Raw genomic sequence first — 14505 nt, 5'->3', positions numbered from 1 at the left:
AGGAAGCGCACCATCCGATGGCAGCTTTTGGATTCTACAATGCATTTGATCAGACAATTTTCCAGCGTGAACATTCACATGGTTCGTCTCATATAGTGATGTAGTTAGTTTGGTCTTGGATACGGTCGCCATATGATAACTTTGAACTCGCGCTGGCCAGGGTGCCCTTCGAACATCGTTAAGGAAGGTCATCGTTTTGCAGATATTGGCAGAACTGAGGTGGATACTGTTTCGAATCGGACTTATCGACATTTGATCGTTCAGGCGATCATAGAAACCCTTAAAAGGGTTCCCTTATTTACCAATAAATGGGAAGTCGATAGATGTAGGAAGGGCATAGTCCTATCCTGACAGTCCGAGCGAATCTGACTTGGCATGGTCGGAGTTGGTTTTATTTATACTCATGTGAGGTTGTAGGTTTCGTACGGATGGTTCCGGGTTGTTTGTTTGGAAGTTATTGTTTTCACTAAGTAAGTTACGTTTGTCTGTTGTTGACAAGAACTATGGTTCTTATCACTATGTTCCTGTTTTAGGTTATAATGCATAAACTGTTCCTGCTTATGGTTACGATGCATAAACTGTTCCAATCTACGCTATGCTTTTGATGTGTTGGTGAAAAAGGATTTCCTATTTACATTTTATGGTGCGGGTTTCTCTAAGTTCAGGTGTGTTCTGTGTTGCAGATGTGCTACACCTTCTCCCTTTAGGAGAATAACGAAAATAATCAAATTGTTTGAATATATTATTTTCATTCAATTAAACTGTGATTTTAGCTATGCTTATTTGGTTCACTAATAAAATCGTTCTCATCTCTTGAGGTGATATTTTATGTAAATAGTTCTATTATCTAGAGATAAAGAATTGGGCATATTTAATTTCCTTCTATAATATTTTTATTTGTCAATGTTTCTTTTGTTAGGTAAATGATTTTAGTTTTCTGCTTTTATCGATTTTATGATTGTTATCATTGAGATAATATTATCACATATTTCTAGGAGCTCTTTTCGAAAATTTTCGTAAGCAATAGTTTTTTTATATTTTTCCACATAATGTGGAGTAATTCATTTTTCTAGCAGTTTTATACTTGCAACATATTTCATTGCTTGATTCATTTATATGCTTCTTTGATTTGATGATACGTTTTCTTCTCTTTATATGTTTAGCTCAGTTATATGCTTGTCGTTACAATTAATCGCATTAATTTCTATGTTGTCTAGCAGTGATATACTCTCTTTAACTTGTTCTTCCACTTTATTTTTGACACTTTTTTGACGCATTGACGCTAATTGTATTAATCGTTTGTATGAATTGTTCGTTTTCATGTTGATAATTATTGTTAGTACCATTTTCGTACTTTTGGTAATTTATCATTTTTCTTAATTATTCTTTCTGAGTCATCGCTGGACCTTTTTATTTCATTAATTGTTTCATTATTTCATGCATTCCTTCTATTTACTTTTTCATTATATTTTTTGTCCTTTTAGTTCGTTTTGCTGTTAAAATCTATGTAATCTTGTTACGCTTTACGGTTCGTTTTATTAGTATTTCTATAACCTCCGCGTTTTTTATTGTAAATACGTTTATTATGTACTTCATTATTATTATTCAATTGCATATGATTTCTGTTATGTTCTGTTTTGATTTAATAGCATTGGATTTTATTTTATCTATTCTAACTATCACTGTTATAGTTGTATTCCTGATAATGATATCCTTGGTTAACTTTACTCTTACTACTACAATTGTTCAACTGATTGTGACATTTATAGAAACTTAAGTTGTTATTATGTATATAATTGTAGTGGTTTGATATTGTTTTAGTTGTTATAGATTGATTAAAATTTGAACAAATTTGATAAATAATTTGTTTGCCTCTATGTTGAAAATCCCTATAATGTTTTCTGTCATTGTTATGCACCTTATCTTTGAAAATTATGTATCTGTGAGATGTTCCGTTTAGTTTCCCATCCATTTACTATTCTAGTTGCTTCGTATAGTGTTACAATTTTCCCTAAAATTATGGCTGTTCTTAAGCTTTTATTTTAAATCTTTTCAATCAGAGTTTCCACTCCTTTTCTTAGTGCCAATTCATTTGCAACATCGGCTGGTATATTTTTTTGTATATATGACACTTTCAATTTTTCAGTTAGCTCTTCTATCTCGTTGCATAGGGTTTTTAAGTTCTTTGATTTTAACGCTTTCATATCAGATATTATATTTCCTAGATCTATCTTTTTCTCGCATCGTGATCTTATATCCTCCACTATTTCTTCTACTGTTGATAAGTTTGAAATTATTCCTGATTCAGCTTTTCCTCTTAATCTCGTATAGATAAATTCAACTAGTATTGATTCCTGGTCTGCTGGAAACATTTTTTTGGCAAATCGTATCGATCTTATGAATGAGTTCATTTGTTCACTTGAGCCATTATATATAGGGACCAGAGCCAAGGCGTCTTCCAAATTGAATTGTGCCATTATTTGCTTCTCAATGTTTTCACTTGGGTGTAATTGTTTTAGATGATCTTGTCTATTTTTTTTGTTTAGTTGTGTAATTTGTACTGGACATATAGTCTAAAGAAAACGTTCGGAGCCTTCTAGTTGGATTATTTACTTACTTACTTCACTTACTTTAATGTCTGCAGGTAATAATCTTTAAATATGCTATCATTGATACAGCTAATTTGATTGTTTTGTGTTTCTTTGTGATTAGGCATTACTGATGTAGCGCAAACTCGAATGCTTGGCCCGTCTTCGCATTTACGTTAAAATGTACTTTTGCCACCTTAAGGATTATATTTATTCATTCATCTACATCTGATATGACAGGAAACTAAATTCCTAACCTGTTGTTGTTGCTTTTGCAAATTTATGAAGTCTCATTAGTAAAATTTCAAATTTACAGTACCTGTTTTAAATAAATTGTATCTATTTATTGCTGTTGCTGATGCTACGCTGAATCTATACCAGCCTGGTGTTTAATCGTATTTTTTTGGTACATGTACTCAATGTTTGATGTGAATTTTCTACGATGTCGTCGCTCGATGTCTCGTCATGGTAGGGACACTTATCCATTCACGCCTGCTAATCCATATTAGGCAGTTATATCTTCTTGGCTTTTCGTCTTCCACGTTGGGAACGGTTGTTCCAATAAATCATGCCGGCCTTCATGAATGAATTGGTGGCCAATTGGCTCAAAGTCTCTAAAAAAAAGGTAACGCTTTTGGTTTCAATGCACGTTATTTCCGCTTACGGTGTTTTAGGTTCGGTGCGTTATTTCTCCTTACAAGGTGACTCTGCTTTGCAAACCGATCGCTAGAATGTTTTTTTTTTATTCAAGACGAACGACTTTGCCGTATTGCTTAAAAGTGTTTATTTATAACGTTGTTGAATTTTTGCACGTTGAGGTACCTTCTCATAATATCATAAAAATTCAGATTTTTTTCATCGCGGATAAATGTTCTTCACAACACTTTTTTCACTTTATACGGTTCATCACTTATATTTTCGACGAATGAATTTCACATTTGACATTTTTTTCACTTCCCGTTATGGATTGGCGGTTATGGACACGATAGTTTTTGGTGCGTTAACACGATCACATTTGACTTGAAAATAATTTACTTAAACTTCTGCCCGTCGATTGCAGATTAAGATCACGGTCGCCATGTAGTAAGTTTGGTCCTGTCACGATCGCCATGTAATGTTCGGTTCGAGTTGCAATGGGTAGAGTAGCGGTGACGGAGAATCAAACATCACACGCGTCGGTAAATGCGAAGCACAGCTTCGGATACTGGACACTAGAAGCCGTCGGGGCTTAGTACGACAAAGGGACACCAACAAATAAAATAACACATTATTGTATTCTTTTACGACTGTGATATGACCAGCGCGACACAACTTGTGAGAATGAATCACAATGAATGAATGCCGAGGTGCGAGTGCGTCTTGAACGGTGCAAGAGTGGGTTTGAACTGATCGAATGAGTGCGTGCCGTGGTTTTATCGTGCATCTTTATTTTTACGGTTAGATTTAGATCTTTATTTCTCTTCGGTTAGATTTTGGGTTTACGCTTCGCTTTCTGTCATGTGGTAACAATTATGCGTATGATGATTTCTTGGGTTTTGCATATGTTTGCAATTATTCTGTAAGGTCAGCTCTTGGGTTTCATGTTTACACAGTGTTTTGTTTTACGCGAGTGTGGAATTCTATTTGTACACACATAGGTAGAGTGTCTCCTATTTCAAAATTTATGACCTGACTGTTGCCATCAAGCAATGTTAGGTTTTTACGCTTTCAAGTGCATCCTAACGTTTTTTTGTGCTTGATAATATTTTTCTCACATTTGGAAGTTGGTGTGTGGCCTGCGTGTTTTTAAAGTGCTTTGGGATAAAGGTTTTCTGATAATTTACATTTATTCTTCATTTGTGTTATTTCTGGAGTGTTTGAAAGTTGATCTTTTGTGTTGTGTGACAATTTCTGTTCTTTGTATTTATTAGGTGTGAGGAGAAAAGTGTGTGAACTGATTTTTACCAGTATAGCATGTGCATGCATGCAGTGAATTTTATGTTTGATTAGTACAAGCAAGTTAGAGGATGGATCTTCCATGTTGTACGATCAAGAAAAATGTTTCATAAATGTATGGGTTGATGTGGTATGGATAAGACCAGACAGCGCAATAACGGTTGTTTTCAATAACAAAGCTCAATTCATTTCATGGAATGTGTTATAATCTTTAAATAATGGTTCTGAATGGCGCTTTCCCATTGTGAGAGTAATTATTACTTGTGTAATTGGTTTGAATGGTATGCTGATACCTTCAACACATCTCTATTTGGCTATGGCTCCAATGGAAAACCTTTAAAAGCCTTTAAGCAAGCGCACTCTACTTTCATCGAAGCAAATTTCCAAGCAAATCGTCCACGACGGTAGGTTAGATTGCCAATTAATTAACATTCCTTGGTTCGCGATTTATCTTCACATTAGAACTGTTCGGTAAAACACCGCACCGCAATAATTACGCCTGGAACGATTTTCGCTCATTAAATCTAACCGAGTTCGCATATCACTAGCTTAATGATATGCCCTTGTTCTAACGGCTCAAGAACGGGTGTGTAGCCGACGCGAGAGCTTTTTCAGTGAAATTAGCAAACCAATTGGGTGGCTCACTTGCCACCAACCGGCGTGCCGTGTATAAACCGATACTTTTCCTACGTGATTAATGATGGCTTTAAAAGGCACAGCAGCGGAGCGATGGTTTTTCGGAGTCTCGTTTCATCACACTCATAAATTAATTAATGACTTTCTGTTTCCGTTTGACAGACTTTGCGTTCGACGATAGGTGGTATAAGAAGAATTCAAATGTTGAGCTTTTGAAAACCCTTGCTACTAGGGGCTACGCAAGGGAACGGCAAGGCACGGAAGTCACGCTAATAAGGAGTGGTACATTATTTTCCTTTTTTTTGCTTAAGTTATCTTCCGTTTTATATGTTGCATGAACGGCCAAACACTAACTTTGAATTTGGTCACTATTTACAGCTCCGTCTTCTCATAATCTTAGGTATAAGTGCACATGATTTATTGAAGAAACTTGGCTCAGTTTGCTTACTTCTTGTACACGCGAATCGATGCTGATCGATTTCAGCAAAAAAGTGTACGATGTGTTAAATGACATTTTTTCCATAAAACACCCAATTTCAAGAGGCTAATGTAATAAGCCATTAATTTTCATAGCAATTTTCGCTACAAACGCCGTTCTTGCGTGCGCTACTAAGCGCATGCCATCATCGAGTCGTACCCTTAGCGCGCTGCCATCACTCCAAGCACACCGCTCCGATGCCAAGACCGCAATCATCAAGAATGATAAATTTCATTTCGCTCGTTTTATAACAAGCTCCCGTATCCCTCAATTATGGGCCAAATACAAGGATGCGCCAGCATAATTCGCTGTGCCGGATTTAAGGGCAAGAAATAGATTTGTAATTCTCACCGACAGCGCCTATCAATTAAAGTCGCCAGATATAGCGGAGAACCAATTCACCGCCGACGGGATATGACGGATTAACTGACTGAAAGGTCATCGAACACAACGGCACGAATGAATAGTATTATTACAGATGATTTATAGCCATTTTTTCGCAGGGGTGGTGGAACAAAAAAAATAGATACATAACGACGCCGGTGGTGGTTTCGATGTTAGGTAGGAAAGGTCTCAAAAATGAAGGAAAATGATAAATGATTTAGTGTTCTTTTGAATTGAGCGTGATTTGCTGTCGTGGTTTCACAGACCGTGTGTGTGCGTTTATTAGGGAAAACATGCGGCTACCAATCATCTCGGTTACATTCACTGGCTCGTAGATGGATGTAAGGATCATAAGTAAAATTATACTGCTGCCTGGTGCTGATCCTGCAGGCAAAAGACGCTATTTTGTCTGATAAGGATCTAGTGTGATGCCAAAAAAAAACAATGCTGAAATCAAAAGTTCAACCAATGTTTACAAAAGCACGCATGTAATCGGATCGCATTCTTCTCCAAAGCTTTCACAACAGCTCACTCAGCTATAAACGTAAAAACAGACACTAATGAAAGGTTTCGACTTCATTAAAATTGAATCCGTGAATGTAGTGTGTCCAGGATTCCCGTCCCACCACGCCGGAAACGCGGCTCGTCGGGCGGGAGTCGGCATGCGTTGTCGTTGCTTCTTCGAGTGCTCACTTTGAAGTCGTTTTCAATTTGCTTTATGTAAATTTTACGTCACTCATCTCTTAAATGAAGGGATAAAATATGCATGCCCGTCTTGGTTCATCAACGAAATGGATCACCTGCCGAAGCACTTAAGAAAGCGGGGGGGGGCGCTCACTTTTTCAGCTGGCAAACATACCCACAAAAACGTCATTATAAATACATGACTCCTCAGGGGGGGGGGGGGGGGGGGGGGGGAGGTGGAGTGAAAACCCCCAAACAAACAAAATCTTGGCCGCCCCCTTCCCCGTGTGTGCGTGGGAGTGACGGTGGGAGTGATGGGTTGCGACGAGGTTGTGGATTGAAACGTCGTTGGTTGTTCCTTAGCGAATTAATTTCTTTGATCTGATGCTATTTTCTTTTCCCTACTTCCCACACATACTTTTGCTCATTGACTAACACATACACACATATGAAAGGATTCGGATTAAGCCGGAGGTCTTAATCAGATGTACTCTAGCATACGATTGGTAGTTGCATCATTCTAGTTGATGCGGATAAATTACAATAATTTTTAATTAAATCGTCTTTAGCATTCCTCACAGACAATCTAACGCTGGTAAAACTCAACATAAAAAAAAGATTCCATATTGGCAACCGATACTGCTGCGGCGTTCCGGCCAGCATTAATGCTGCAATCATTCATCCTCCCTACGTAATTTCATTTGCTTTGCACTAATGGCACTTAAACACCCGGTAATTATGTTAATAGCTCTGGAAAGTACGTAACTCCATCACACAGCCAAGCAAGCATGCAAGCAGTATCGTTATGAACATGATGACATTAACCATTGATTTTTCTCTTCCACGACGAAAAGATGAACGACCAATTACGTGTTTCGTTTAAATTTCCTTACCGTTTGGGAGTATAATAAATCTCTTGACAAATGTTCTGCTGTATCACTTAAATAGAGAAATGTTTTAAAAATTGTGAAAGAATGTATGATATTTTGAATTTATCCCAAAGAAGCCGTAAAATAGCTCTCTGTCGCTTATGGCACTGTTACCACTATCACTATCACTCAAAGTGAGATAATGGTGCAAATGGTAGAGCCACTCAGGGCTGCTCCTTCCGTGGTAGGCTCTTCTTTCCTTGTAAAAGCTAAACCATCCATCAGGCGAGCGCGGCAGCAGCAGTAGGCTCTGGATATTGATTTTCTTCCAATCCATCGTCAAAACGAACTGATTGAAACAGATTGCTTACGGAAGGAAGCAAGAAATTCCTGCCTAGGCACACATAATGCGGCAGGATACTTCCGAATGGAATTTCAAGTGCTTGTTGTAGGGTGGCGGTGGTGTCTCGTAATTCACACTTACCTTGTACGCTCGGGATTTTCCTCGTGCAATGCTGCTGCTGCTGCTATTGCTGCTAGCTCGAGATGGAAATTTGATACATTTTCCACTATGCTCAGCATCTCAGCTAGTACGACGATGCTACTGCTGCTGCACGACCGGTGAAAGGTGAAGTTTTTCTTTTCAAGGATAAAATATCGAAGATTTCTAGGCTGGTTGTATTATTTTTCTTTCTTTTTTGTAGCAACACCATCGCCACCACCACCAGGCAGTGCTAGTAGCAGCATAGTTCCACTGTACATGGCGCGGCGAAACTAGGGCAAAAGGAAGCTGTTATGCAAATTGAATTCCAACGTCTAGCCTCTCTTTGAAGCCAGGTTGCTTTATGGTACATTCCGGCTTCGCTTTCATTCCGCTCACCCACTCCGGAGCCCGCCAGTACAAACACACGCGCCGAACAATGCTAACAAGCGTAAGCCGTCTTCTCGATCATCGGTGAGGATGAACAAAGGAGCTTCCCTTTTTTTTAAAGCTCTGCTCCACAATAGTCAAAGCCGAGGAGGAGCCGGTTTTTGAAATGCAACCAGGTTAAATTAATAAGCATATTCGGAAGATTAGGCGGATACTACGAGTGGTAAGCAGTTGGCGAGGCAAGGAAAGGAGTATAATGGGTTATCAAAACGCCAACGTTGGGTTATCCTCCAGCTGCTACATCTATATCTGACCATCGATAGCTACTTTCACTTCGTTTCTCCAACCCATTCCCACCTCCATGGCATTGGTGCTTTCCACTGATGGCCAAGGCCTTTTCCACACGATTGAATATTTATGATGTGTAAAAAAAAGCTCACCATTCCGGATCACCGCCAAAACCTTCGAAAGGAGAAAGCGCACATGCCCGAAATTGAAGCACATTACAAAGAAAAGCTGCCCGCCGGCTGGCCTTGGTGCTCTGCATGCAAAACCGGGCGGGCAAATGCCATTTATCATCCTGAATTTTTCGTATTAAATCCCCAATGTGTGGTTCTTACGGTTTTGTGGAAATCACCCTCCGGTATCAAGCTTGTTTTGTACGGGTTTGTTGCAGTGTTGTAACAATGCGCCACCAAACCACAGTTGGCTACATTGGCCTTAAATTGATCGCATGGATGGATATACAATATCATCGTAGTTTAAATTCGAATGCGTCTCGTATTAGTGTTTGAATTCAATGTTTTATGTTTTTGTTATTTTTGTCTTCAAGTTTCTAAATTTTATTCTAAATATAGAAATTTGTTTTTTAACATTTTTGTATAAAAATCAACGTTCTTTTTAGGGAATTACACAAAAACAAAGCCCAACTGTGATCACATGCCGAGACGTTATACGTATTTTAGATTGAATGTTGTGCTACTTTCGTCGTCATAAAAAAGGAAAACAATTTTACCGACAACGCCCATTGTAACTCAGAATAACAACCCACGTTTGAGACATGCATCTGACAGGAAGATCTCAAACATGACTGTTTCCCTGGCTCGAGAAGAAACGTAGGATTGAAAATTGTACCCGCCGCTGTGCGCTGTGTATAATTCACGACAGCTAGCAGCGCAGCGGGAAGGCAATCGTACGTACAATGCATTTTCCCATTACCCTGACTGATGGGTTTGCTGAATCAACATATTACTCCGATTCTTTTTTCACAGAAGAGCCGGAGGATTTATTTGCTAAAGCACAACCACAACAAAAAACAAACAAAAAGTGCATCCTAGCCCGTTGCGTCCATCTACTGCCGCGGTTCTGTTCGGTGGCATAAATCTTGCTTATAATTTTATTGTAGCTCTAGGGCGAGCGAGCACGGTTGTTGGGTCTTTTGTGTTTTATATTTCGTTTTAAATGTATTTAAACAGATTCGAGACATCAACGTATGATCGTTAAAGAACTACATACCGAAAATAATTCCTTAATAATTCATGCAATAACCTCCTATTTTTTACTTTGTAAACTTTCCAAAAATATTAAAACAACAAATTAAGCTAAAAGACGTACATACAAATCTTACGTACAAAATAAAAAAAACTGTTAATCTTTATACCTTCAAATTAAATCGCATAACAAAGCTGACGTATTCAAGCACAAACAAAAAATTATTCAATTTTCATTAATATCCAAACACTTACTTATTTGTTTGATATTTGTCAAAAATATAATAGATTATTTAACTAAAACTAAACTAAAATAAAACAATAAATTTTAATGTTAGTAAAGTTGGTCGTATGAACAACTTTTCATTACGGCTTTTTGGGTTTGGTTTCATTATTTTGCAAAATTCAGATTATGTACGATACTTGTACGAATTTTCTTTATCAAAACACACAATAATTTAGCACAAGTTGTCATACATGTACCGAGAATGTATTGCGTGGCTCCTTAAGTGCAACGATCCATCAATTTTAATTCCCTGTGCCTCTTGTCGTATATGCGGCTCTTTCCTATTCATGAAAATAATTGACATATGTTGGCGTCACAAGAGTTACATATGAAGCTGTGCATGATAAATGTAATTATGCATGTAGAATACTGTAACAAAGTGCTTAAGCACAGTGCATGGTTCTAAATTCAAGTGTCGTCAGTGTGTGCACCATTGATGGAAATATGTTTCTCGTCATTAAAAAGTTCGTTAAAGTTCATGATAGCGCTGCAATTATCTATGAAAGAACTTAATGAAGGAGTTTGTTCGAGCGTTTCTCTTTCAAAATGAACAAAGTCATGTGCAGATAAAATTCAATGTGCATACTATAATGGTAATGGAAACAGCAATGAATTCAGCGAGTTGACGATTGTATCACAGAACCACAGAATTGATGAATACAAATATTTATTTTGTGTAAAATGTTAAATGATGCATCAATCGATTGAATTCCTCAATGCTAAGCGATTGAATTCCTCAATACATAAATATAATATATTAAAAACTTAATCTCTAATAACGCCTACGCGAAAACTTCACGCAATGGTCCAGCATGATGAAATCTATTTAAAAAAAGAAATTTGACAATAATTCAATGTTTTCATTTTTATTTTATACTATGGGGAATCTGCATTATTTGGAAAATGTTGTTTTTTTCTTTTGCTTTTTTTATATGTAAGGGAAGATAAGTAAAGACGGACACGTTAAATAAAATGTTAAAAATCTAGGGATATATACAAACAACGACCATGAAAATGTGCATACCTTATCTTTCACTCATGTTTTATCAGAAAATGTGTTCAAAATTTTAAATACTATCGATTTTTATGTCTTTTTCATGAAATAAAAGCCAAACATTTCTTGCTAATTTCAATACTTTCTAATTAGCTGGATACTAATAGCTGGATATAATAAATTATACTTTCTAGTCGCTGGATGGTTTATATCTTCTAAATACCATTATTTTTAAGGTATTTGATGAAACCTATTCATCACCAATTGATATAAAAAGTAAAATAAATCATCAAATTTGATATACATCTTTCCCTGCGACAGAGTGTCCTTCATTTCCGCTTTGGTGTCAGGATGCTTAAACCACCAGAAAACAGGATTTTTTTATTGCTTGCATTCTCGTTCTTTGCCAGTTTTTTTTTGCTTAATAATCACGACAGCTCATGCAATAAAACTTCGGAAAATATAAACAATGCAAGTTACAGAGCTTAAGATCCGCAACAGTCAAATTAGATTGAATTTATTAATTTTTTTTTGTTAATTTAACCAATTTTGCATTTATTACAGTCGTTGCCGCTAAATTTTGTCTCGAACTCACCTATTTTTGTCTCGAAGGCATCAATTTTTGACAGCGTGTCACCATGTTTGCCTCGAAAGCATACATTTTTGACAGTGCGCATCAATTTTTGTCTCTTAGGCAGTAATTTTTGATTGTGAGTCAATCGCTTTATTGACAAAATTTAACGTAATTTCTGATTTTTTTTATTCAGGAGGAATAGTACGAGAAGGCCGTATTACTTAAAACGTCATTTCGGAATTATTGGTTACAAAATTATTAAAAATTTAGTGAATTAGTGAATAATTTCATTGATAGAATTTACAGGGTTTTACCAGTCAGAATCGAATGTCAGCAAAACAATTTCAGAAGTTCAAGATGTAGTTTAGCTGTCAAAAGTTGCTGTTTCACCGCACCATCGCAATCTATCCAAAAGCGCAATATGATTTTTAAATCGGTTAAGTTGTTTTTTTGAGGCGTTTCGCTTTGTTTTGCAAATTCAAACACGCATTTTGAGATTATATGATAGAGATCAATGATTTTATGCGTTTAAGTTTTATATTTATGAAATAATACATATTCATGGTAAAAATGTGCTCGTAGCTTTTTGCACAGAAAATCTTATTTTTTACAATAAATACGTAATATTTCATAAATATAACGCTAGAAACGCACTAAATAATTGATTTGTATACAAATAATCTCAAAATGCGTGATTGAATTTGCAAAACGATGCGAAAGGCCTCTAAAAATCAACTTGAGCGATTTAGAAACTTTGTTTTTCTTCTTTTGCTTTCATTCAATCATTAAATTTGCTGACATTCTATTCTGACTTGTAAAACCCAGTAAAAAAATCAATTGTTATGTCAACCTTGGAAGTTTTAATGGATTGAAAAAAATGGCAAGTATTTTCAGGTGTAAACGAGGGCTTTAGAATTTATGAAATTTCAATATTTTTTCTCAAAAAAATGCAGTCAAATTATACGAGTTTTGTTTATGTGATTAATACTTACAATTGGCATAAATCTGCAAGTGTAAAAAAATGGTGTCTTACAGATAAAAATAGGTGCGTTAGGGTCAAAAATTGATGCGCAATGCCAAAAATTGATGACTTAGAGCCAAAATTAGGTGGCAACGACTGTATACCACACTGTAACGTTCTCAAATGTGTGATTTTACTTTCAATTTCGAAGCTACTTTTATCATGTATTAATGAGAATTGTTTATCTTGCCCGCAGTGTCCGTTTTTACCTACCTCCCCTACAATAATTTAGTTACTTCGTGTTTCGCTCGGCCGTTTCGCACCTGCCGTTGTATATTTAATTTTTAAGGCATATGTTGACCATTCTTATAGATGTTTTCAGTCAAAACATACTACCTAAGAAACCTAAAGAGCACACAACAAACTAATAGTTCTGTGTAATAAATTCTCAAGAAGCTTTGTTAAATGGCACAACCATTTTTTACAGTGCATAGACATAGTGGATGATTACTTTTGCTAAATTACTTCCACGATAATAAAAACAAAATCCCTCCGCTAGTTCGCATTTCGGTTCGACTTGTTTTTCTACTGGCTTGTCATTTACGGTTGCACGTAGCCGCTCCGAGCAGCTGATATGAACTGACAAATATTTAATATCTCTTCCCAACTGCTTCCAAAGTTCCGTAAACTCCAATAAATTACTGCACTCAAGTGAAAAGTTTTTTTACGCGTTCATTTAGTAGCCTCCGGTACGGTAGGTAGGTAGGCACGATAAAAACACGGGACCGCGTTTCCATTCGTATGCTCTCCCGCCCTTATGCTTTTCTTTCACGCCCTCTACCGTGACCGATGCCTAGCGGCGTGCATGGAAAGAAGTAATCTGTTGAAAGTATAAAGCACTGCAGCTGCACTCTTTCTTTCGGAGCGGAAATTTAATGGAAAAAGTTCTTCGTTTCCACATTGCACACAACCTGTCGTCCGGGGGAAAAGTAGCTGAGGAGGAGGGTAGTAGTTGTCGCCACCGCAATGGCTCTAATTCACTATTGTAGGACGGGGCAAACAAAAAAAAAATTAACTAAGCCAGCCAGTACATCTAGCTGCAAAAAAGAAAAACATAAGCACTAATCATTAATGTAGTTTTAACTATTTAGATGGCACTGTAATTAGAAAACAGTGTCCCAAATAGGCTTCAATAATAATATTAAAGTGCATTAGGCATGTATAATGCTTACAATTCCGCTTCACCTTTTTCAATCAATAATTGAACTGAAGTGTCACTAGCTAAACATTTGTCATCCTAAAATAGTGTCACATGATACGGTTCCCGCTAATAGTGGCATGGTTTGATAGCATTGCCGGTTCACCAGCGCCACACTCGATGCACAATGGCCAAAGCCCAGCATGACTCCTGATATACCATAATCAATAATGTCACTCATTTGCGATGGGCGTGTGAGCCGATCTAACAATGCCGCTCCGGACAGTGTCAGTGCCACTGGCAGTGTAGCCCTGACGATGGCAAGTCTTCTCGAAGACCTAATTTATGCGCTCTCAACTCTTCGAGGCAGGCAGTGGTAGTCTAATATATGAGTGTACAGCGACACCGTGTGTGTGTGTCATGATGGAGCAGCGTACACATCGGGGAAAGGAAATCTGAAACGAAAGTGCATCCTCTAATTTATGGTTGTGGTTTGACATGACGCCAAAGCAGGTGACACATAATATTAATTACTGAACAATTTCTAAGGTTGAACA

This window comes from Anopheles gambiae, chromosome 2 (assembly GCF_943734735.2).
Source record: "Anopheles gambiae chromosome 2, idAnoGambNW_F1_1, whole genome shotgun sequence".
Classification (NCBI taxonomy): domain Eukaryota; kingdom Metazoa; phylum Arthropoda; class Insecta; order Diptera; family Culicidae; genus Anopheles; species Anopheles gambiae.
This window is presented reverse-complemented; position numbering follows the sequence as displayed.